General features: G+C 45.6%; 1 pseudogene; it reads right to left on the bottom strand.

Annotated features, from left to right (window-relative positions):
* Positions 1–11,946: 11,946 nt before the first annotated feature.
* LOC119255096 (calponin-2-like) lies at positions 11,947–14,368 on the bottom strand (annotated as a pseudogene).
* Between the last annotated feature and the right edge of the window lie 10,357 nt (positions 14,369–24,725).

Raw genomic sequence — 24,725 nt, 5'->3', positions numbered from 1 at the left:
CTGATGGGAATCACCTCCCTCCGGAGTCCTAGAGCAGTTGTCTTAGAGTCTAGCTGAAAGCTGTGAATCTGCTCCCGACACAAATGTGTTTTATGCTCAGCAAATTTTCGAGAGATTTGTGAGCCCCGCGCTAGATCTCCACTTGCTGTCACAAGGCAGAGGGTTAGTTTTTGGTTTAGTTAAAATGTCTTTTGAAAGCCGCCCAGAGCGTCCCTGGTAAGAGCTGGGCCTGGGTTTGAAAGCAGCTCCTCTGGCTCCAGATTTCTGTTTATTTGTGAGGCAAATTCCAGAGACTTGTGTTACTGCCTGGTGTTTTGTTTGGGTATATTCTACATGCTGTGACATGCGCAGATCTTGAGGGTACATTGTGATGAGTTGGGACAAATGTTCACACCGTGTAACTCACAAATGTTCACACCGTGTAACTCACACCCGAACCAGCATATACAGTATCTCAGCCAGGAAGCTCCCTCATGCCCGCTTCGCTCATTCTCCTTCCTGTTCCCACATCCCCCTTGGAGGCAACCGCTGTTACCAAAAATTACTTTTGCTGCTGCTTGGCCTTATATAAGTGAATTCATAAATAATACACCTTTATGTCTGGCTTCTTTCATTCAGCATATCTGTGGGATTCATCCATGTTGTAGCTATCAGAAATGTATCCCCTTTTAGAACAAACAAAAACTCTTGAAATCCACTTGCAGAGGGCCTCCCTGGTGGCTCAAGGGGTTGAGTCTCAGCGCTATCAAGCTATTGCCAGCCATTGCAGCACTCAATCCCCAGCCAGGGAACTGACCCACATGGCGCAGCAGACCTCTCCTGTCTCCCCGCTCCTCCCCTCAGCAGTGCATCTCAGTCAATCTGCCTGTTCTGCTCCCCACTCTGTCTCTTGTGAGTCCTCTCACCACCCCCACCCCCGCACCTCTGGCCTACACCCCAGTTCTTGTATGAATAAATAAATAAATCTGAAAAAAAAAATCCACCTGCAGAACTGAAACACGAGGGAGAGGAAGGATGTGGGGCACACGGGGTGGACGGGGACACAATGGACTGTGGTGGAGGATTCCCGGTGTCTTGGGGTATTTCGAGATGTGAACTGTAGACATAAAACATAGACAATGGTGGGAATCATTCAATAACATAATTAAAAAAATGTATTCCCTCTTATTACTGAGCAGAAATTTGTCATCTGAATATGCTGTGGCTTGTTTGTTCATTCTGCTGATAGATACCTGGCATCTCCATTTTTGGCTGTTATGAACAAAATGCTATAAATATCATTGCCAAGTCTTTGTTTCTCTTGGATGACTACCTAGATATGAAATGGCTGGGTCAAAGAACAGGTGTATGTTTACACTTGTTAGAACGTTCCAGAAAGTTTTCTAAGTGGTTGTGTTATATTCGGTTTGGTTTAACTGGGCACTGTCCCCAGTTCTACCACCATCTCGGCTCCCAAGCCCCTCTGGGCCCTCACGGCTCTCCCTGTGAGAGGTCAGCTGTGGGCAGTGGCCCACGCAATGGGTTACAATAGTGGGGAAGGCTGCAGGTGGGGCTCACGCCTCCTTTGGTACTTCCTCACTTCCTTGGCCTTCACCCTTCTCAGACAGCTCAGCCATAGCAGGAGACTTGGGCAGCTCTTGACCATGATTCTGGATGCTGGAAGAGGTGGTTTTCTCAACACCAAGCTCTCGTGAGGCACTTCTCAAACTTCCATTTTCCAACAACTTTGTTTCACAGAATCTCATTGTCTGTGGAGAAGTGGATTCCAGCAGGGTGATAGGGAAGGAAAGAAATGAAATAATCAGAAAAGATTTGTGCAAAGAGGGGGCTGTGAGTCCCAGAAAAAGGAGAGGAAAGGGGAGACAGCCCTTCCGATAGCACCTTGAAATTTCTGCCTCCTGTTCGGGGATGCATTCAGAGACTTGCCTTGGGAAGACTCACATGTCCTGTGTTCTGCATGGAAGGAGCAAGAGGTGGTGTGTTGGTGGCCTGTGGGTTTGGGCTCTGAACCCAGCAGACCACACCACTAGTCCCATCAGCACCTTTGGACACTTCTTTGACGAGTGGAGAGTGAGCGGGCTCTCAGGCCATGCATACCCAGCAGGTGTTCCTCCAGGTGAAGGATGTGACTTGCCAACTGTAAATTGTGGCCCTGGGTAAGATGGCTGACAGGGCTGATGGGCACTTGGTGGCGCCCCCAGGAGGGAGCCACAGGACTCTACCCTGACATGCGTTGTCTGTGCAGACGGCCCCACCAAAGGCGTGGGCTGTTTCTGGGTGTGTCTCTCTGAAAACTGTGTGAGATCTGGTTTGGGTCCTGCTCCCCAGCTGGAGCAGAATTCCTGCAGTTCCCTTATGACTGATCCCAAGCCTTGATGACATCACCCAGAGTGCTGGCAGGGCTCAGAAAAGGGAGTTGTGAATAAGGGTACCAATGTACACATTCACATGGATTTCACAAGACCTTTGGTGAACATTGAGTTCCTGGAAATTCCACTCACCAAAGGGCACTCCTGGCTTGGGGGAGAAGGGGCTGACAGCCTGCAGAAGCAGGGGTCCAGTGGAATAGCACCTTCTACAGTCAGGTGAGCCTCTTGCACATGAATGAATGAATGAATGAAAGACCAACAAACTTCTCACTCTCCAACCCCAGCATGAGTTCAACATGGACGCCCAGTTTACTGGCCTTCCTGCTAACACAGTGCATGCAGGAAAAAGAGCTGAGAATCCCCTGCTTCTGCTTTCTGTTTGTTTGATTGGTTGGCTGGTTTACAATCAAAAACAGTGAGAACGCCTCTGATGTCAAAGATGAGATATTTGGAAAAATATTTCAAAATGCCAATATAATATAATGAATACACACTCTGGAGATTTCAATCCTGGTCCCACCATCTGACAGCGGTGTGACCAGTAGTTTCTTTATCTTCACAGAACCTCAATTCCCTCGTTTTTAAATAAGGCAATACCTACTTCCTGTGGTTGAAGTGAAGATCAAATAAGCTATTCTCTGTGAAGCACCTAGCCTGTCACAGCACTTGACAAATTATTATCAGACAGGCACATGGATGGCTGCTTCCTCCTTTGACCTGGATGTTTGGGTAGAAGTTTCAAAAAGTTAATAAATGAAGGATAAGCAATTGCAAAAATGGTGCTTTTAGCGTACAGAGGATGTCCCTTTGGTAGCAAAGGCTTCCGGCCTGCATCCATGTGAGATGCACTGAGCTGTTTGTCTCTTTAATGGGGTGACACCCGAATAATGATATTGGCTAGCCTGGTCCCTAATTGAGTTTTAATTACAGCACTTCCAAGAAGAGTGAAGTTAAGCCACTCTACTTCTTGCATAATTAAATTTAGGTTAACATATCTGGAGGATTGTTATCCCACACGTGTACCATTGCTCCTCTTCTGAAGAGGGATTTCAAAATTGGACATTGTTGTTTAATGGATGAAGTTTAAGAATGACACATGGGCTTTGCTGCTCTTTAATTATGAACAGTTAATTGTAGAAAGAACCTAATTAGATTGCCACTGGAGGGAGATGTAGGTAGAGATGTGCTGGATCTCTTCATTAGGTAGAGTTCTGGGGAAAGAGGTGCCAGCTGGGCTTAGGGGGGAGACTTTCAAGCAGGCAGACCATAGCAGGGAGAGACCCCACTTTGCATGGCGGGGACTGATTCTGTGCCCCTGGTAGATGCTTTAGAACACCTCTATGCCAAGCACGGTGCTGGCTCTGGAAACATCACAAGGAAATCAAAAGACATGGGCCCCTTGCTTGAGGTGCCTCCGGCCTGTGCAGGGGACACAAAGCTAGCACACCAGACAGAGGGAAAGGAGAGCTTCCCCGAGGCGCCAATGACAAGTTCCAAAAGGCAGCTGAGAAGTCAATTCAGTGGGGACAAGGGCGCTTGCAGAGTCTGTGTGGAACCCAAGTTCAAAATGCACCTCTGCAGGTACAAGCGCTGAGGCCTTGGGCAGGTTACTTCACTTATGGGGGATCCCCCTTTCACATCTGTAAGGTGGCAGCCACCTTGCAGAAGTGTAGTGAGGAATGCAGCAGGTAAATGCTGAACCTGGGACTTGGAACTCACTCCACACTGAAGGAAACCATAGCTGTTCCCATGGCCCTTCTCATGCGAAGACAGTGCTCCACGGACTCACCTGAACCTTACTTGAATGGGTTTTGTTTTTCTCTGAGTTCATCCTCTAAGCCAAGACCTAAAAGAGGTCAAAATACCCATGGAGGGTGGGGAACCCACGGGCAAAGCTTCATGAAAGGCTGTTCCAGAGATCAGAGGCTGGGAGTTTCCTTACCTCTGTTCCTAGGACCCTACGCTCTGGACACCGAGGGACTGTTGCCAGTGTGACTGGGACAGAGTCATGGCTGCACTCCTCACCATTTTGCTAAGAACTGTGATATTAGTTTACTGAAAGCAACCCAGTGGGCAACCCCTCCCTCCCCTAAGAGCGTATTGGGCAACATGGAAAGACATTTTTGGCTGTCTTGACTAGGATCTGGTTAGGGTTTTTATTGACATCTAGTGGCTAGAGACCAGGGGTGCTGTTAAGCATCCTACTATGCACAGGGGCGACCTTAAGACAAGGAATTATCCAGTTCACTTGTCAATAGGGCTGAGGCTGAGAGAAGCCCTGTAGTAACCAGTCCTGGGTCCAGGACTGCAAGCCTAGCAGAGCCGTCTCTGAATATGTCACCATGCGACCTGAGGCAGACCCCAGATGCAGCCCCGTTCGCCGCCAGGCCCCATGCACTCCTGCACAGGACTCCCAGCCTATGGTTCTCTTCTGAACGCCTTCAGGAAGCTGCCCCCATGGTTGGTCTTCAAATTGATCCAACAATTTGAAGTGTGACCGCCAGAGGGAGATGTTGGGACACACTTTGGCTTGGAATACTTTCACCTGGACAGTACTGCCTCCCCTAGGTTGGCATTTGCTCCAGACATCTTTAGGAAGAGGAAATTGGGAGGGGAGGGCAGGGATGAACTGGAGAGAAGTTTCAATGTCCACTTCTTGCTCAGCAAGTTAGGGATAATTACAGTCCTGGTCTTCCTTCCCAAGCAAATTGAGTCAGTCCCTTCAACCTCCCTGTTGGCTGTGATGATTGTGAAAGGTTACGGTGCCCTGCCATTATAAAAATGCATCCTGTCATCCCTTTCTGGTAGACAGATGGAGAATGTGTGGCCTGAGATGGGAAGGTGGGCAGAAGGGGGAGCTACGGGATGTGGGTGGTACAGCCCTCAGGCCATGACTTGTGCCCAGTGCTCTGCACAACTTCTATCACACCGCACCCCAGCCAGGGGCCCTTCCAGAGACAGGCATAGTAACAAGTCAAAGTCACACTGGAGATCCAAGTCCAGGTGAACTCTGAATCCCCAGGGCCCTATTGTTCATCATTAGTACAGGAGCGTTCCTGGTCCCTGTCTGTAAACCCCAAAGAGGGTGTTGACTGCGTTTGGGGGACCTTGTATTTTATCACCTTGAGTCGGACATGTTGGAGGGTGAGAAAGAGCACTAACTAGACAGAAACTGGGAAAAGGGTGCACATCTCCATGGTTACCCTAGCGAAATTATCTTTCTTCTTTAACACCCCAAGCTTCTGAGACCTAAGCAGAACTTTCCCCCCAACTTTTATGACATTGAGAGATCATCTGATATAGCCCTGCTGGAAGATCTAGGGAAGCAGGAGAGTGAGAAAGGCTGGACCTTGGGGTTCTGCCCAGGATCAAGGGGGCGTGGTGTGTCTTCCCTGGTGGTTCTAGGTCGGTGGCAATTCTGTCATCCAGAGGAGACAGTGAACTAAAGAAAAGGAGAACTTGTTTCATAGTTTTCACCTGGACAGCCAGTCACCTGGCGTGTGTGTGTGTGAGCGCGCGCGCGTGTGTGTGTGTGTGTGAGAGAGAGAGAGAGAGAGAGAGAGAGAGAGAGAGAGAGAGAGAGAGAGATTGTGCTCCTGAATTATGACTATGTCACTGAACAGTTTATTTCCTCCTCACTCCCTGTCTGCCCTTCTGTGCCCTGCCTGTTATGTTGGGACTGAATAATCACGCAAACCTTTCTCCTTCCCCAACTGGGATGATTCTATTCTTTGCCAGTAGAGGGTGCTGGAGGACCACCACAGGAGGAAGGGGCTGTTCTTCCTGGTTCCCCCAAATTTTCTTCCTTCTAGCTCCTTATTTGCACAGGACATCCCTGGAACCTCCCCCAACTCTATGTGTGTGACTTTCTGGTGAATTTTGTGCCACCTCATCTGGCGTTTAAAAGATGAGCTCGAGGGCACCTGAGGGTAGCTTCCAGGAAATTTCCTGATGAGTGTCCAAGCCAGTGTTCCAGAAAGTTCCACAGCATCCCCTGCAGCAACTTCCTGAAGGCTTCATTATCTCCCCAGGGACAGTTTTTCTGCTTGGCTCTCTCCACCTGTGTGACCTCAGCAAACTGCCCCACCCTCTCTAGCTGTATCTGTCACCTGGTCTTGTGTAGATGGGTGTCTGTTTACCCTTAGGGCACTCTGTCTCATTCCTAGTGTTTTCCTGTTCCCTAGTAATGCCTTTCCCTGTTTGAAATCCTATGTAATTTTCATCTCTCGTCTCAATCAGTAAAGGCTTTTTCATCTTTCAATATCTTTCATCTCTTAATAATCCTTTTTGTGTATGTCCTGCTTGTAGAAATACATCAGGAATAAGTTATTTCATTCCACCAAGGGCAGGAGACATGAGTGAGTTTGCTAAGTGGTTTCAGATAAGTGACTCTGAAAGTTCATCAAGCTGAGTAATGTGTATATCCTCCCCCAAGCAGTTCTTCCTGCGTTTTCCAGTTCCCAGTACTTATAGTACCATATTGATTATGCTACTTGAAAATAAGTGTTCAACAAGTCATATTCCTTCTCCAGACCTCAGGGTCTCCTTTTGTAAAATGAGGGGTAGGACAAGGTGTTCCCTAACATACCTGCAAGCTATGAGAATCTGAAATTCCATGACTGAATATATGTTCCAGAAGTGTCTTTTCTTTCTTTCTTTCTTTCTTTCTTTCTTTCTTTCTTTCTTTCTTTCTTTCTTTTTTCTTTTCTTTCTTTCTTTCTTTCTTTCTTCTTCTTTTTCTTTCTTTCTTTCTTTCTTTCTTTCTTTCTTTCTTTCTTTCTTTCTTTCTTTCTTCTTTCTTTCTTTTTTTTTTTAAGATTTATCTATGCATACAAGAACTGGGATACAGGCCAGAGATGTGGAGGGTGAGAAGAGTCACCAGAGACAGAGTGGGGAACAGAACAGGCAGATTGACTGAAACACACTGCTGAGTGGAGCAGTGGGCGAGTCAGGAGAGGTCTGCTGCACCATGTGGGTAGCTCCCTGGCTGGGGCTCGAACTCATAGTGTTAGGGGGAAAAGGATGTCCTAAAGCTAATTCCATACAGACTTTGTGGACTCGACCCCCACCCCAGGCCAAAGCCAAAGACACTGGGACCTGAGGGTGAGGTTAAGCAGCCAAGTTGATATAAAAGACAGACACGTGGGCTTTGGGGGATCCCCATTTTGGCTCTCCGCCAGCTCACAGTGTTCGGCCAGCTCTGAGAGTGACTTTGGGTTTCCAAGTCGTCGGAATGGGTAGGACGCATTAAAGACTTTATTTCCCTATTTTCTCCCTAAGTTGTACATTTTCCTTATTTCCTTTTCCCTTATAAATAAACCTTTTATTAACCTTTTGTATGTGCCTGTAGTGGAGTACTCATAAGTCCCTTTTAAGCGTGCGGGTATAGACCCACAGCCAAAAACCCATTCAATATTGGGGCTGCTCTATAACAGCTTGGCACCCAATGTGCTTTGCAAGCTTCACCCGTGCCCTAAGTTGTACATTTCCCTTATTTCCTTTTCCCGTATAAATAAACCTTTTATTAACCTTTTGTATGTGCCTATAGTGGAGTATTCATAAGTCCCTTTTAAGCGCGCGGGTAAAGACCCACAGCCAAAAACCCGTTCAATATCGGGGCTGCTCTATAACAATAGCTGCAGTGGCTACAGACAGTGTCATAGGTTTTGTCTTAACCCCTTGTGCCACCAGGCCCTTAAAAGCCTATTTAACATATAAGGCATATTTAACAAGCAGGATAGTAAACTAAAAACCATGTGCCACATCCACAACAATACTGAGTGAAAAAATAAGCTCACAGTTCCCAAAATGTGAGTGGGTGGAGATTAAGTCACTGACAGTTACAAGACCTGTTAAATCAACATCTATGTAGAAGAAAAGGGCCCTATGAACATAGGGTGAGAACGCTCACGTCACCACAGTTACTTACTAGAAAATACAAAGGGCCTGTCTGAGCAGAGTAGCTGAAACTCAAGAGGACTTCTGCAGAATTCAATTCCTGGGTGAGCACAAAGAGACTACAGTATGTTTGAAAGAACTGGAGTAGTGTGGGGCCTGAGAACTCATGAAAACCAAATAAAATAGGGCTTCCAGGAAAAAGCTGTAGCCTGAGGAAAAACTGCTGAGGGAGGCTTTCTAATTGAGCAAGACAGGGACAGCAGAGACAAAGCAAAGCCAAGACCCGGGGGAAGGAAGTAGAGGAGGTAGATATCAGAAAGTAGAAACTGTGTGTTTAATTGCTTCCTAAAAAACAACGCAAGAAGGAAGCTAGAACTGTGAAGAGTTGGCCGGTTCACACCCCGAAAAGTACAAGAAATGTAATTTCCCTTAAAAATGAGCAACAGGAAAGAATTGCCAAAGAATCCAAACAAAGACATTATACAAAGAGAAAAAAAGGAATAAAATAATGTCCTTGTCTTAGACAAATGATGAAAGCAGACTGGAAACAGTTGACTCAGGTCTCTGGGAACTGTACCCTAATATTCCCAATGAGCTAACATAACTTTTTAAATCATAAAAGGGACCATATAGAAATGAATTAGTGAAGTTCAGAGGTGAGGTCACTAGAAAGAAGGACAATTGGAAAAGAGAGGTTAGCGTTCAGAAAATAATTAGAGATGAAAATAACTAGAGATAAAAGAAAAAAATCTAAATGAAAATTGAGCTAAAACGCGTGACAAATGACAATGGGTAGTGCCTTAAGACAGGCAGAAGATGGAAAGTAGAGAAATTTAAATACCAAGAAGAAACAGAGTATTTTTAAACAGTGGTAGAGAATGTATGTGAAGAAGAGCCTCCCTATGTGTAAAAGAATTTCACAAAGAAGACTGAAGCAAAGGAGCAGAGTGGAGACAATAATCTGAGTCAAAAACATTCATGAAGTTAAGAAAACAAAGATTGGAAACACAGCATGTATCTGGGAAAACTGAGCCAAAATGCCAACAGTGAGACAGAGTCTAGTAAAATAACTAGATTTGAAAGGGAAAAAGTTCCCCTGGAAATAGAGACAAAGAGGCAACACCAGCCATAAGGAGAACTCCACGTCATGGAGTTCTATGTTCAGCGAAATTGACATTTGACAAGGCCTGATTGCTTTGCCCTGTGGGAAGAGTTCTCTTGGCTCATGTCTTAGGAATATTTCAGAAAACAAATTCAAGCAACCAGAATAGTTGGCTGACTAGAATGGCATCTAAGTAAGCATTGAATATATATTTGCGGCGGGTCTGCACAAGGGTGCTCATGTGGGAGACAGTGCAGGGTGTAATGGCGGGGTGCTCAGACAGTGCACATGCAGTACGCCTGCTAAAGGAGGGAAGGGGGCAACTAGTGAAAATCAAATAATCTTGCTAATTGTTTTAGACCTATTAACTGAGAATACCAAGCTACCACTATCCTTCAGATCAATGCTGTGGGAGAGAGGATTAGGGGTAACGATCGAACTTGTCAAGTGTGATATTGTTTATAGGAGGTAACCAACAGACAAGAAGTGATTTTTTAAATAAGACAGGAAACTAACAGTATGATCTGAAGATATTAGTCAAATATAGCAACCTTCAAAACAAAAATACAAACCTTCCTAAAACAAAAAGAAATACTAGCAAGAAAAAACAAAAAAGACCTCAGAGTGAAAAACCCTTCACAAAAACTCAAGCATTCAGTGGAACACAGGTGAAGTTAAATCTATGACTGCTATGATTTCAGATTGGCTAACAGTAAAATTCAATACCATGCTTTCTAAAAGAGATACATTTAAAACAAAGAGATTCGGAAAGATTAAAAATAAAAGTTTGGACAATGATTTAATGGATGACTACAAATAAAATGAAGAATTGCTATTAGATATTAACAGAAGATCTCCTACCACAAGACATGGAAAGAAGCACTTACAGCCTCTTTATTATGCTGAAGTCTATAGTTGACATAGCTACATACCCAAACACACATCAACAGTGTTTATGAAGTAGAAACTTCTGGAGGTAGAAAGAATAGAGGACTTTAATATGTCAGTCTCGATAGAAGAAAGATCAGATAAACACAAAATCATATTCAATATGCTAAATTTCAAGCTCTATGTCAAAATCTGAAGCCTAATTTTAAAGAGTACATGTGTCATCTTCACCATAGTAACGACTGTCTTGGGTCTCAAAGAAAACTTCAATCTACTCCAAGAAACAGAAATTATATAAAAATAACATTCTTTGATCATAGTGCTCTACAACTAGAAATTTATAATGAATCAAAGGCCTTTACACCTGAAATTTTAAAAAGAAAAAAAAAGCTTGTTCTTAATTTAGTTTTTTTTTTTGTAAAAAGATTTTATTGCCACTGGTCCATATATGGTATTTCATGTTATCTCATGAGATGGTTTGGGCTGGTCCCCTGGAGAGCCTCCAGGTGGGAGTCCCTGTAGTCTTTTGTCTATGTTAATTCTTTGTTAATGCCTATGTTAACCTTTTGCCTATGTTAATTCTTCCAATCCATGAACAGGAAATAGCTTTCCATTTTGTGTGTGTGCCTTCTTCTTCTTTTTTTTTTTTAATAGAGGCATGTTTTTATTTATTTATTTATTTATTTGTTTGTTTGTTTGTTTGTTTGTTTTGTTTATACATGCACTGGGTACAGTCAGAAGCGCGAGAGGGTGAGAGAATTCACCAGAGCCAGAGCAGGGAGCAGAGCAGGCAGAAGGACCGAAGTACACTGCTGAGGGGAGCAGTGGGCGGCAGGAGAGGTCTGCGCGCCATGTGGGACCCTCCTCCGGTGGCCGGGGACCAGCCGGGGATCGAACCGGCGCCGCAGCGGTCGCCGGCAGCCTCACAACCCAGCACTCAACCGCTGCGCCACCGGGGAGGCCCTGTGTGTGTGTGCCTTCTAATTCTTCTCTTAACAACGTCTTATAGTTTTCTTTGTACAGGTCCTGCACCTGTTTTGTTAAGTTCTCTCTGTGTGTGTGTTTCTTTTTGCTGTAAATATTTCAAACTTTTCTTTCCATGCATTACCTCAGGATAATCATATTATTACATCTACTCCTGGTAATATGTGATCTTCATGTCTTCTCTTTACTTTTGAATGCTGTAGCTAACGAACCCCTGGGCAAGTCTGCATCTGGTAATCAGTGTGTTTCTCTCATTGACAACTCATACTTTGGTCTGGTTTTGTCTCAACTGCCCAGAACTCCACTGTCCCATCTGGGCCTCAGTTTTCCACTGGGTCCCTAGGAAGAACCAGGGTTGGCTCTGTGTGTGGGATGGGGGAGGAAATAGGGAAATTCATTCTCAAGACACCTAAGATACTTGAGGACTGTGGCTGGGCCTTATCCCACTTTTCTTCTTGGTACCTCCTCCACCATCCACACCCTACTCTCCTGAAAATGGAAAAAAAAAAAATGATTGTTCATTCATTAAAACTGTGAGAATTCTATGGGTACAGAAACTACAAACTGATTAGCAGAGTATAAAGGCAAGAGTGGGAAAAGCAATAGGAAATAATTTAAGACCCAGGTTTCTTACTCATCTCTTTATACCTCTGCCTAGAGCCTGCTGAGAAATTTGCTGCCCTGGCAGGAAGCTCAATGCACTGCCTACAGATCTCTGGCTAGCAGCTCTAGGATATGAGTGAAACAAGGGAAACCCCAGAAAAACCTGAAAACTCAGATGGGATGATGATGTGGGGAAACAAACACCTCTACACCCACAAGGATGCCTAAGTAGCTTACCTCTTCCTGGTAGTAGGAGGGATACTCTGGGACTCAGAGGTTTCTGCCCCATTGGCCACTGGGCCTTGTATTTGGGGTCATATACATGCAGGCTCAGGCCAAAGACCTGGCCACTCTGATAGGTGCTTTGTATGTAACCCATTTGCAGGGACATATAGGAGTTGTCACATTTCTCTGTCCTCAGTTTGTTGTCATACATGTGCCAATGGGTCCCACAAGCTGTCTTGCCCACCTGGCTGGCATTCTTGTTGGTCTCTATGTGAAGACTGATGGTTGCGTGGTCCATGGGTGACAAGGTATGTTGACACATGACAGATGCCATGTGTCTTCTTGTGTCATAAACTGCCATGTCTGACAGCTGACACACTAGCTAGTGCCTGGTGACACACTGGCTTGCTTTCATGGTGGTGCCAGCAAAGTTCTGCTCCTGCTTCTCTGAATATTTGACACCAATATCCATGCCACTCTACAGCCGCTTTGTCTTGGTCTCCCTGCAAGGGTGAGAAGAGATACCTGCACCTGTGTCACATTCCCATTCTCAAATAGGTCTTGACCTCGAAGAGGTCCATTGGATTGATGTTGTAGCTAATCTTGGCCTTCATGAAGTTGGAGAGGGTTTCTAGCTGGTGTCAATTCTGCATGGAGCAGTTGATCTTGAGGACTGAGCCTGGCTGCAGCTTATTCATGAATGTGCATAAGATAATTCCACCCTTTAGAATTTTCTATAAGTTGGGACCAATAGAGAGGCCTGTGAGTTCCTCAGTCCAGCTGCAGAGTTCTGCCTCCTTTCCAGGGTCATATTTGGATAGAAGTTAACCTCATAAGTGAAAGACCAGATGAGAGTCCCTTTTTGAACTGCACTGAGCTCGTGGCTGGTGGGTGGCAGGCTGGGATCAGACAGACCTCCTTAAATAATTTTTGAGTCAAAGGAGATACACAAAATGCAATTACAGAATTTCTTCAGAAGAATGGTAATGAAAAATGATATATATTTGATTTTATAGAATAAAGTGGTCATCAAAAGGAAATTTACGCAATTACATATCTCTATTGACAAAAATGTAAAAGATTGATGACCAGCTCAAAACAGTAGAAAAAGGAAGAGAACAAATGAAAAGAATGCAGAAGGATTAGTATGTTTTACTTTATTTTATTTATTTATTTTTTTTATTTATTTTACCTCAAATTCATCTGTTCTTTTTTTTTTTTAAGATTTATTTATTTATACAAGCACTGGGTACAGTCAGAAGCGCGGGAGGGTGAGAGAATTCACCAGAGCCAGAGCGGGGAGCAGAGCAGGCAGAAGGACCGAAGTACCCTGCTGAGGGGAGCAGCGGGCGGCAGGAGAGGTCTGCGCACCATGTGGGACCCTCCTCCTGTGGCTGGGGAGCAGCCGGGGATCGAACCGGCTCTGCAGAGGCTGCGGGCAGTTTCGCAACCCAGCGCTCAACCGCCGCGACACCGGGGAGGCCCTGCCAGTAGAGTTTTAGAGATGCATACTGAAATATTTCCAGATGAAGTGAAATGATGTCTGCGTTGAGCTAGGAGCTGGGTTGGGAGAAAGGTGAAAAGTTGGCTGTAAGTAGGTGATGCTATAGGGGCATCCATTACTCTATTTGTTCTTATTTGTACTTGCTTCACCATTTATAATACAAAAATTACAACATTTAAAATGAACTTGGATTAAAAGACTAAATGAATAACAAAGATATAATGTGTTAACAAATAATCCTAGGGGTGATTGTGTGGAGAGGAACTGGAGGAAACATATTCAGTCCAAAGACCCAAGAATGATTCTCTTCCGGTAACGGTAGACAACTGGTCAAGGTCATATAGACTGTCACCTGTCTCTTCGCATGACTTGCAGGTTAGGATCCATTTCCACATGCCTTTTCAGAAGAAAGGGCTGGTCTTGAGACTGCCTGGTGGGACATGCAGGTGCAGAGAATCAGGAAAATTCTCTGGATCAGGAAAAGCACAAGCTCATTAGAACTGGCTCAGCGCCCACCTCAGCCTTCCCTCCACTGGGACCTTGAGGAAACATGTTGCTGCCTCTCCTCATCTACCAAATTGCCGCTGGAGTAGATGATTGCTGAGGTTCTTACCATCTCTCACATTCTACAACAGGATGTGGAACAAACACAGCACCAGCTCTCCTGGTGAATACCCGCTCCTCCACACCTTCTGCCAGTCTGGCTGATGGAAATCTGAACTTTCTAAGCAGTGATCCCCTAGTGTGGACTGCAGGATGCCCTGGACCGAACCTTGGCTGACCACTCATCATCATGACGGGTCCCAGAAAACACTGACTTTGTGTTTGCTTCGGCAGCACATATACCAGAAAACACTGACTTCTGTTTAAGAAGAGGCTGATTTTAGGAAATGTTCATTAACTGTGTAAAATAAAAGTGGTCTTGGGACTTCCTGGTGGCGCAAGGGGTTAAGTCTCAGTACCATGAAGCTGTCAGCAGCCACTGCAGCACGAGTTCGATCCCCAGCTAATCCACAGGGCACAGGAGACCTCTCCTCAATCTCCTGCTGCTCCCCTCAGCAGTGTATTTCAGTAGATCTGCCTGTTCTGCTCCCCACTCTGTCTGGTGAATCCTCTCACCCCCCACACCTCTGGCCTACATTCCCTCTTAAAAAAATAAGAGGTCTTGATACCCAGAAGGAGAGTGTTCAGTAATCTGAAAATCTCCCAATTGTTATTAGCACCCCTCCATCCCCCACTTCTAATGATGCAGGATGAATGGTAATCCTCTCTCCTGGTGAGGTAGGCACCTCCCTTACATCTTTTTTCTTGTTTCATTTCGATATCTTCAATGACATTGCTGCTTCTGTCTATGCAAAATATGAGAAAGGGGCAGTTTCACAACTGAATACCAACCGAAAACGAAACGTCTCCAAATAGGGGTCGTCTGTATTCCAAAAATAATACCATGCTAATGAACACCACCACAGAGCGTGCAGCCACTCTGATTTCCAATGGCATCTGGAAGAGGAGCTCATTAGTGATTCAAGGCTTGTGACTCACTTTAATTAAAATTTGAGCTGGGAGAGCTTGGAGAAACCAGCCCAACGAATGAGATTTAGAAGAGAGGGAGGGGAGAAAGGGGCAGGGTGTTGACATGAATAAAGGAGACCTTAATGAAAGGATTAATGATGACAATAACTATAAAAATCGCTTCATCCTCACTTTGTGTCTGCAGTTGGACAAAGTACTTTGAAGCAGTGCCAGGAGGAGGTTGCCCTTTGTGACTCAAAGGGAGTGAATCGTTGGGACCCTGGAAGAAATCCCTACACATTCCTCCTTCTGAGTGTTTTGCATGATGGAATATAGAAGGTCTGATTTCCTGGAAACATCCACTCAGATTCATGTCATCAGATGTACTATATCCCTCTAACTCCCCACCTGGTTTAAGGATTATCCTTCAAGATGATGAAAATACCCCATCCCCAAGCTAAACTGCAAAGTAACAGAAGATCCAATAAATTCCTGTTTCTCCTTGATGGCCATTGGGATTCTTTTTTGGTGAAAAGTTTGAAAATCAAATGCTTTCAAAAATAGTTATTTGATCTGCTTTGCTTTGGCCCAAGCCTGTGCTTTGCTTGCAATGCCTGAGGGTGATTCAATAGTAGACACTCCCACAGACTTGTTCTGAACATATTCCACTGGCTACCCCTGTCTTCGCGAGCCAGCCAGCCGGTTGAAAGAGTCAGGGTATCTCACAGCCCATAAAAGTATCTAAAAACAAATGGCAGCAATACATGCATTAATCCCCAGCAGTAAATCATCATTATATTTTACACTTGCACGGCTCTCTATACCCCCTTTTCTTTGCACAATAAGTAGGGGCCGTAAAAGCCCAGGTGAAGAGTAGAATTCACCCAGATGTCAATATATTAGCTACCACTCATATCTTGTCGCGTTCTCTAAATTAGGATTCTGTTTAAGATGAACTTAATGCAGAGAGTCTGGTTAAGATGATAAATAAACTTTCATAAGCATTTAAACCTACACAATTAATTATGAATCTCTTATACGACTCGCTCTGTAAGCAAACTCTGCTGCGCTGGGTTTCATTTAGCCCACCAATCCTTCTGCACACAGCAAGTCTGCCTGCAGAGCAGTTTCAAGCCGGCATTAGTCAGTCACTGCCGAGAAGTGGCTTGAGAAGGCTCTCCTTGCTGCTTGTGTCTGTTGTCACCTGCTGATTTGGTCCTGACATCCAGGCAGGTACATCCCCAGGCTGGGTGACTACCCTGCCCCACCAAATGACTGTGCAGGGGGTGCTGCGTGACCTTTCTCTCCTCTGGGCTCTTGCAGCTTTACCAGAAGGAGGTATTTAAGCTCCCTCTGCTCCTCCTCTTCTTTTTTTTTTTTAAAAAGATTTATTTATTTATGTATACAAGAACTGGGGTACAGGCCAAAGGTGTGGGGGGGGTGAGAGGATTCACCAGAGATAGAGTGGGGAGCAGAACAGGCAAATCAACTGAAATACACTGCTGAGGGGAGCAGCAGGGAGAAGGGAGAGGTCTGCTGAACCATGTGGGTAGCTCCCTGGCTGGGGATTGAACTCACGCTACAGAGGCTGGGTGACAGCGTCATAGTGCAGTGCTTAACCCCTGCGCCACCAGGGAGGCCCCTGCTCCTCTTCTTCATCCCTTTTCTCTTCCTCCTCCTCCTTTTTTTTTCTTTGTTCTCCTTTTCTGTCTCCTTCATCTTCCCCTCTTTCTCTTCTGTAGACTGGAAATCAGTGTGTGTTTTTCCTGTGGACAATTTCTCGTCGGGAGGGAAGGAATGACCTCTGCTATGGGCTGAATTGTGTCCCCATGAAATTCCATGTATTTCAGGACGTAACTCTATTTGAAGAGAGCCTTTAAATCGCTAATGAAGGTAAAATGTGGCCATTGGGGTGTGCCTTAACCCAATATGTCCTTATAAGAAAAGGAAATTAGGACAGACACATGTAGAGGTAAGGCCATGTGAAGAAACAGGGGAAGATGATATCTGCTACGGAGGGGAGAAGCCTCTGGGGAAGCCAACTTCACTGCCACCCTGATCCTGGACTTCCAGCCACAAGAACTGTGAGGAAATACATTTAAGCCCCCCAAGTTGTGGCATTTTGTTACAGCAGCCTGTGCCAACTAAGACAGCCTCCGAGAAATGCCATAGGGAGTAGAGTTCCAGGCCCAGTCCTGTCTGCCCACCCCAGCCCCACCTCCATCTAAAAATAAGAATTCTCTATTTTATTCTGAAAACAGGAAACAACAAACCCTTGGCTACCAAATGTTTTGCCCAAAGATGGAGAAAGTTGAATGTCTAAAACAAAACGTGGCTGGAACCAGCCAGGCATGAATACCCTCAGCTACCCACTCAAGTAGGTTTTGTTATACCTTGAGAAATAACTTCAAATTTATTAGTCATTGGGCCTCCCCTGGTGGCGCAGCGGTTGAGCACTGGGCTGGGAAGCTGCCCGCAGCCTCTGCAGTGCCGGTTCGATCCCCGGCTGCTCCCCGGCCACCGGAGGAGGGTCCCACATGGCGCGCAGACCTCTCCTGCCGCCCGCTGCTCCCCTCAGCAGTGTACTTCGGTCCTTCTGCCTGCTCTGCTCCCCGCTCTGGCTCTGGTGAATTCTCTCACCCTCCCACGCTTCTGACTGTAACCAGTGCATGTATAAATAAATAAATGAATAAATCTTAAAACAAAATTTATTAGTCATTATATTCATTATGTCATTACAAATACCTTCAAATGCTTTATTTATTGTATTTTCACAACAATGGGAAAGGAAGAAACCTTTAAGGAAATTAAGTTTTGCATAGGGGAACCAAGGTTCAAAGACATCAAATTGTTGGTTGAAGGCTACTCCAACTGGCTCTTAGTAGCGTTTGTATCAAGTTATGCAATAAACCTTCCTGTTTCCACCACGTGGTTCTACATTTCACTTTCTGAACGAATGGCGCGATCGTACTTCCCAGTGACTTTAGCCAGTGAGTTGAGAGAGGAAGCAAGAGATGTCCCCATTCCCAGGATTCTCTGTGCTCTCCCATCGTCTGGTCTCTGAGAGATTTGCGAAGCAAAGTTCCTTGTCAACCCCAAAGGGCATGAGGGAGAAATTCACTTATATCAGAATGTGTGTGTAGCTTGTCATTATGCACAACCTAGCTTTTACTGCAGGAAAAAAAAAAAAAGAAAATCCATCAGAAAATGGCTTAACAATAAAGATATTTATTCACGGCTATAATATGAAGTCTGTCCATAGAGTAATTCCAAGTCTGGGAGATCCTGAAGATCAATGTCATCTCCAAGAACCCAGGTGTTTTTCCTCTTGCCACCTCAGCACTTCGGCCCCACCTTCCCCCTCCAAGGGGCATAATAATGTCGGCAAGTCCTCCCTCAGTAATATCCAGGGGTCAGAGAGAGAATTTCCTTTTTTAAGAGCGAGCATAACCTTTCCAGGAATTCCCTTCTTTCCTCCGGCAGAGCTCCCTTCAAGCCACCCTGGCCAGATCTGTGTCACATAGCCACTGAAAGGGGAAAGGAGCCAGCCCTGATTTGCTGGAATGATCAAGTTCCTTCCCTGGTGGCAGAAAAGGGGTCCATTCTTCAGCCCAACTGAGTCTCGTGGGCCAACCTTTCTCTCTGAGTTAAGAGAGAGACTGACCACATAGAGTCCTAACACTTGGTAAATAAGCACAGGATTCCGAGCTTCCTCTGATATGCCAACAACTCCCCCAAGCAGAGGAGCCAGGCCTCTTGCATGCACCTCTGGCAGGTGCCAGGCAAAGCAGACAATTCAGCATCAGAGAAAACCTTAGACCCACCGTCTAGCAGGGAAACTTTGCTTTTTCTAGTAGGTATTGATGTGGACACTGAGCCCCCTGAGGTCCTGACTTCCTGAGTTCTTAGCCATTTAGTGGTGCCAGAGGCCCAAGACCCAGCACTTTGCCTCCCAGTGCAATCTCCATCCCTTACCGCCTCCTGTTTGCACAACAGCATTTGCTCATGGACTCATTTAAGTCCTGCTTACTACTCTCACTTTGGGAAATAAACTGACAGCTGAAATTATAACTAGATTTAAAACAAGGATGACAGACCCAGATTGGAACATTTTAAGGGAAACTAGATGTTTGGGGAGATCAGGAACAGTAAGAATTTGATATCAGGGAAAACGTCCCTATCATTCCATTAATCATTTCGCTGAGACCTCCGGCAGAAGAGAATTTTGGCCTGTGTAAAGCAAAAGGCCAGACTGGTGTGGCAATTTTGCCATCCTTAATGGTCAGGGTATAGGCCAGGGAGTTTCTGATCTCAGAACTTTTCCTAAAACATTAAATTTTTTTTAAATATTTATTTATTTATTTATACATGCACTGGGTACAGTCAGAGGCGCGGGAGGGTGAGAGAATTCACCAGAGCCAGAGCGGGAGCAGAGCAGGCAGACTGATGAAATATGCTGCTGAGGGGAGCAGCGGGCGGCAGGAGAGGTCTGCGCACCATGTGGGACCCTCACCCGCTGGCGGGGGATCGAACCGGCGCTGCAGAGGCTGCAGGCAGCTTCGCAACCCAGCGCTCAACCGCTGTGCCATGGGGGAGGCCCAAAACATTAAATTTTTTTTGAAGGGAGGGAAATATATGTTATTGTAGAAGTAACTGTGTATTTGTGTTTGTGTGAATGTGTGAACATGTATTCTGTGTGATGTGGGTATGTGTGTGTATGCATATTCTATGCACATGGATATGTGCGTGCACACATGCATGTGCACATGTGTGATATATATGGCTGTGTGCATGTGTATTATCTGTGCTATTCATGCATACACATATATTCTGTGTATGCATGTACATGTGTGCATATATGTGTGTAGGGTTAGGCATGAGGAAGAAGAGTGAATGTGACTTTATTGGTTATCTTTCTGATACTGCAATATCTACCTTTCCTATAAAGTGGGGCTTCCACTTCCCTTATCTTCAGAATTCCCCAAGCATACTTGCTCTGACCATGTTCCCACAGATCAGACCAGCAAAAAAGACAGGCCAGTTCCCAGGAAGACTGCTGCTTGGCTCTACCTCAACATCCCCCTGGTCACTCCTCAGTGATGATTGGGTTGCCTAGCTGGTTGCAAGAGGCCAGCCCTTACTTCCTCCAAGTGATGGGGGAAACTTGGGGAGATGGAGTTCATCTGTGCTCAAAGGCTCAGGGCAGGAAGGGGTGACCGCTGAAAACAATTCCACACCCAGGAGAAAGGGCTGACTCATGCAGTCCACTGGGGCTGAGTTGGAGCATTACTGCCTGGTGGTGGCTGTGGTGCTCCTGTTCTGCCAGGGCTGTCACAAGGTTTTTAGGTCAATGTCCCATTGGGTCCTGGCTGTCTGACGCTGTGGTCAAGGTGAAGTCTCCTTCATTCTCGCATTTATTCACTCAACAGAGATATTTAGCATTCTCAGGTGCTGGACAGTGAGTGAATCTTTGAAACCAGCTGAGAAGAGAGAATAGCCCCTGTCCCCTGGAACAGTGTAGATGGGGAGACATATGATAAATGAGTAAATAAGCAGCTAAGACAATTAGACTGTGTTAAGCACAATGAATGAAACAAACAGGGTGATGTTATGGCAAGGGTGGGAGCACTTCCAGGAAGGAAGGAGGCTATGGTCTTTCAGGAGAAAAGTGGAAAGGGGAGACCTCAGGGTTGAGAATAATCCAGTCATGCACGGGACTGGGAGAGTGTCTCAAAGAGAAAGAACAGGGCCTACAAAGGTGGGAGAGGTTTGTGCGGGAGCTCAGCGGGGTGGGCCTGAGAGGTCACACGGGGTTACCTGGGGAAGTGTGAGGACCAGGGGGTCAGGGAGGCCAGTCCAACAGGATCTGTGGTCCTGCTAAGGGGTTTGGATTTTACTCTCAGAGCAATGAAAGTCCATGGAAAGTTCTTGGGCAAGACACAGTGTGACTCACATTGTAAAGAGCTCTCTGGTTACTTCCTGGAGACAAGATTGAGCCGTCTCTTCCCAGCCTCCTTTGTAGTTTTCTCAAAATCACAGCCTGTGACTTGCTTAACCTGTATGGGCAAGTTGGCCAGATGTTTGCCCATACCCCAGTGTCCATTAAGAGGGAGATGGCATGAGAATCCTTAGTCCTCCCAGGAATGACAGAGATTCTAGAACTACTATAAGGAGGAAGTAAGAAGATCAACACAAGGAGGGAAAGGCCTTTGGCACTTGTCCTGCTTCAAAAGGTGTGTGGCTAAGTGCCCCACCTCAATGGCACCCAGCCTGTTACTTCGCTTACAAAATGGGCATGCTGACAGGCAGGTTACTTCTTGAACACCAATGTTTGAAATCTTGAAGTTTCTGGAGCTGGGATCGATAATGAAGGTGCTAGAGAGTAGAGCATGACAGACGAGGAGCACCACAGGAGGTGTGCTGGAGACAGGACAGCTGATGAAGTTCTCTGCCATTAACAAAGACTCAGAGTCAGAATGAATTTGCAGTGGGGGGAGGCTGGGGAGAGAGCCATCGAGAGCAGCTCTGCCTTTCACTCTCCCAGCCTAAGGCTTTATTAAAGATATGAACAAAGGAACAAGAAAACAACACACAATTGTGTTTTTGCTTATACAGATTAATAAGTTTCTGCTGAAAATAAGTTTTCCTGGTTAGTGGGGAACCTGCGCACAAGCCAGCACATCCTCAAGGAACAGGAGTCAATTCTGGGAAGAAGTTCTGTTTGCAGAACTTCTAACTTCCTGGAACTCTGTATGCAGAGTAAACAGGTATTCTCCGAAAACTCCAGCTCCATCAGGGCAGCAGGCTCCCAACTGAGGTGAGATTAGAGAAAAAGGAGGTCTTCGCCTTGAAAGGACATACAGCATGCAAAAGCACCGAGGAGAAAAAGCTTCTCTTAATGCAACTCCTTTGTTAATTTGAGAGGAAAATAGCATCCAGCAGTCTAGCCCCACCTCTGAAGACTTGTCCTTTTAGTCCACTGGCCAGAACTGATCACATGGTCACACCTAAACCAATCACTGGAGAGATTTGTTCCCAGGATCTTGACCTGCCTCCCGCAGGTACATTTCTGCACACAGTGGAGTTCTACCCTTGCTGAGACAAAGGTGGAGATACTGCTGGGTAAGCAATCATGAGTATTAGCCCCACAGCAACTTCTCAGGTAAACAGTTTACCTCTTGACATCATTGATAGTGTCTGGCGCCCCACATCTGATTCCTCCAACAGAGGGAAGGAAGTAGTGGGGTCTGTCAGCATTTTGGGAATTTTTCCAAGAATGAACTCTTAAGGTCCCTCTTCTGCTTCTCTTTCAAGTCTCTCCTCCAAAAACTTCTGTTCCATTAAAAAAAAAAAGTACTTTTGGGCCTCCCCTGGTGGCTCAGGTGGTTGAGCGCTGCGCTGTGAAGCTGTCCACAGCCTCTGCAGCGCGGGTTCAATCCCGGCCAGCTGCCAAGGGTCCCACATGGCCCCCAGACCTCTCCTGTGTCTCGCCTGCTGCTCCCCTCAGCAGTGTATTTCAGTCAGTCTGCCTGTTCTGTTCCCAACTATGACTCTGGTGAATCCTCTTACCACCCCACACCTCTGGCCTGTACCCCAGTTCTTGTATGCATAAATAAATAAATCTTAAAAAAAAAATACTTTTAACTGTGGAAATGTCAAGCATATCCAAAATAGAGGAAATGGCACAAAAAGCCCCCAGGTACCTATTTCTGGTACTTCAACATCATCAATACATTCCTCCAAACCTGTCGATCCTGTTATTTTACAGCACCCTCCATTTCCTTTGCTCAGTAGCCATTCTACTAAAAAGCAGTACTCAGCACACAAGTTCCTAGGAAGACCTGCAGTATCCTGGAGTCTTAGCTTGGGGGGCGGGGATGGAGAGCTGTGACGGTCACTCAGCCCAGTCAAAGCCTGTCTAAGCCCAGAGCAGACCCACTGCTCGGAGGTGTCACTTGCTCACAACCAGCTGAAGGACACCAAAGCTTCTCCTGAATCATCCTTGCGTCAGCTCTCAGAGCTCTGGATGTTCACAAAATTGTCTGTAATTGGTGCACTTGGCCCATTAGGAATTTGGATGGACCAAAGCATATGTCCGCAGCACTGCTCAGAAAGAGCAAACACCAGCAATGAGAGATTTGACTTGCGCGCAGTTAATTTAAACTCCGCTCTGAATATAAATCAGCTACTTTAGTTCCGATCCACTCAGTCCCATCCAAGTCTTGTGCTGAATGATAAACACTGGGCGGCCGCCAGCAAAGATCAATCGTGACAGGCAAAACGAACTGTTTCCTTAGCTCAAGTTCCTGCACAAGGGAAGGGCACAGCTTTTTTGAAGAAACTCTTCAGTCACATCAGATCTTCCTCTGGGCATCAGAGTCTTCTTACTAGAGGCTGGAAAGTTCACTTGTCTTGAATCTGGCAGTGCCTCTAGGTATAAGGGCAACCTAAACAAGAAGCCTCATAGAACTTTTTGGGGAAAGACACCATTATAAATTGCATCATGTGGTGCTGGAAGGGATCATGCTCAGCGAAATAAGCCAGAAAGAAAAAGAAAAATACCGGATGGTCTCACTCATAGCAGGAATCTAGAAAACTTAAATAAGGGACCAGGAAAAAGAATAACTATAAGAAAGTAAAAATCAAAATCAACAAACAACTATGAACCAGAGACACTCTATGGGGGGTAGGGGGAGGGGAGGGGATGGATTGGGGTCAAAATAAGGGGATTGCAATTGTATGGGAATATAAAAATAAAATTTATTTTTTAAAAAAATTAAATAAATAAATAAATTGCATCATGAAGGAACGAGCCTTGGCTACAATGGCTAACTGCAGAGCAGCTAAGACAGGGACTAGTAAGTCATTCTGGCTCTTGGCTGCCTGGTGAGGTCTTCAGAGGTGACAAGCTAATTTGATGGAAACTTGATGGAAGGGGAAGGGACAAGTGAGTTCGATGACATACTGACTGTCCCTCTTAACCTCTGGGACAATGTCCTGGTAGAGCCTGTGTTCATAGGAGGGACCCACAGAGGAACATGCCTGGCCCAACTTACCTTTTTAAGCCAAAAGGTACATGTCCAGGGGCATCAAGACAGAAGCACCATGTTGTTGTGTGACAGAGTTGGTGCCCAGGGAGGGTCAGTCAAGGTTTATAAAGGCCCAAACATTTTCCCTGCTAGGTGGATTCTCCTGGTTCCTGAGGTTTCCACAAAACAGCTTCTCCTTTGAGTTATGGCTTTAAAGGGCCCGATAAAATGCCAATTAATATATTTTATTCAACATACTAATTAATGAGCGAAAGAAACAATAAGATAATCAGACTAATTCAGAGAGTGCTCGAACCCATCAGGAAATGGCCTTTAGAACAAAGGCTAGAAGGAAGGAAGAGAAGAAATAAAGAGAAAGAAGGGAGGGAGAGAGGAAGGTTATATCAAAATACAGCCTTGGTATTTTCTGAGTCACAACAGATTCACGAAGCAATGCTGTAAGACGAGACCCCACCGTCTGTAGTGGCAAACTAACAGCCAGGGTCTCAAAAGACTCTCGGATGACTTTGGACAGCCAGGAATAGGGCAAGAGGGTGCACCAGAGAACAGATTGTCTAAAAGACAAACACATCTCTCTGACTCTGCATCTA

Source organism: Talpa occidentalis, unplaced genomic scaffold, assembly GCF_014898055.3.
Source record: "Talpa occidentalis isolate TD23 unplaced genomic scaffold, MPIMG_talOcc4v2.1 talOcc4.3, whole genome shotgun sequence".
Taxonomy (NCBI): domain Eukaryota; kingdom Metazoa; phylum Chordata; class Mammalia; order Eulipotyphla; family Talpidae; genus Talpa; species Talpa occidentalis.
This window is presented reverse-complemented; position numbering and strand designations above follow the sequence as displayed.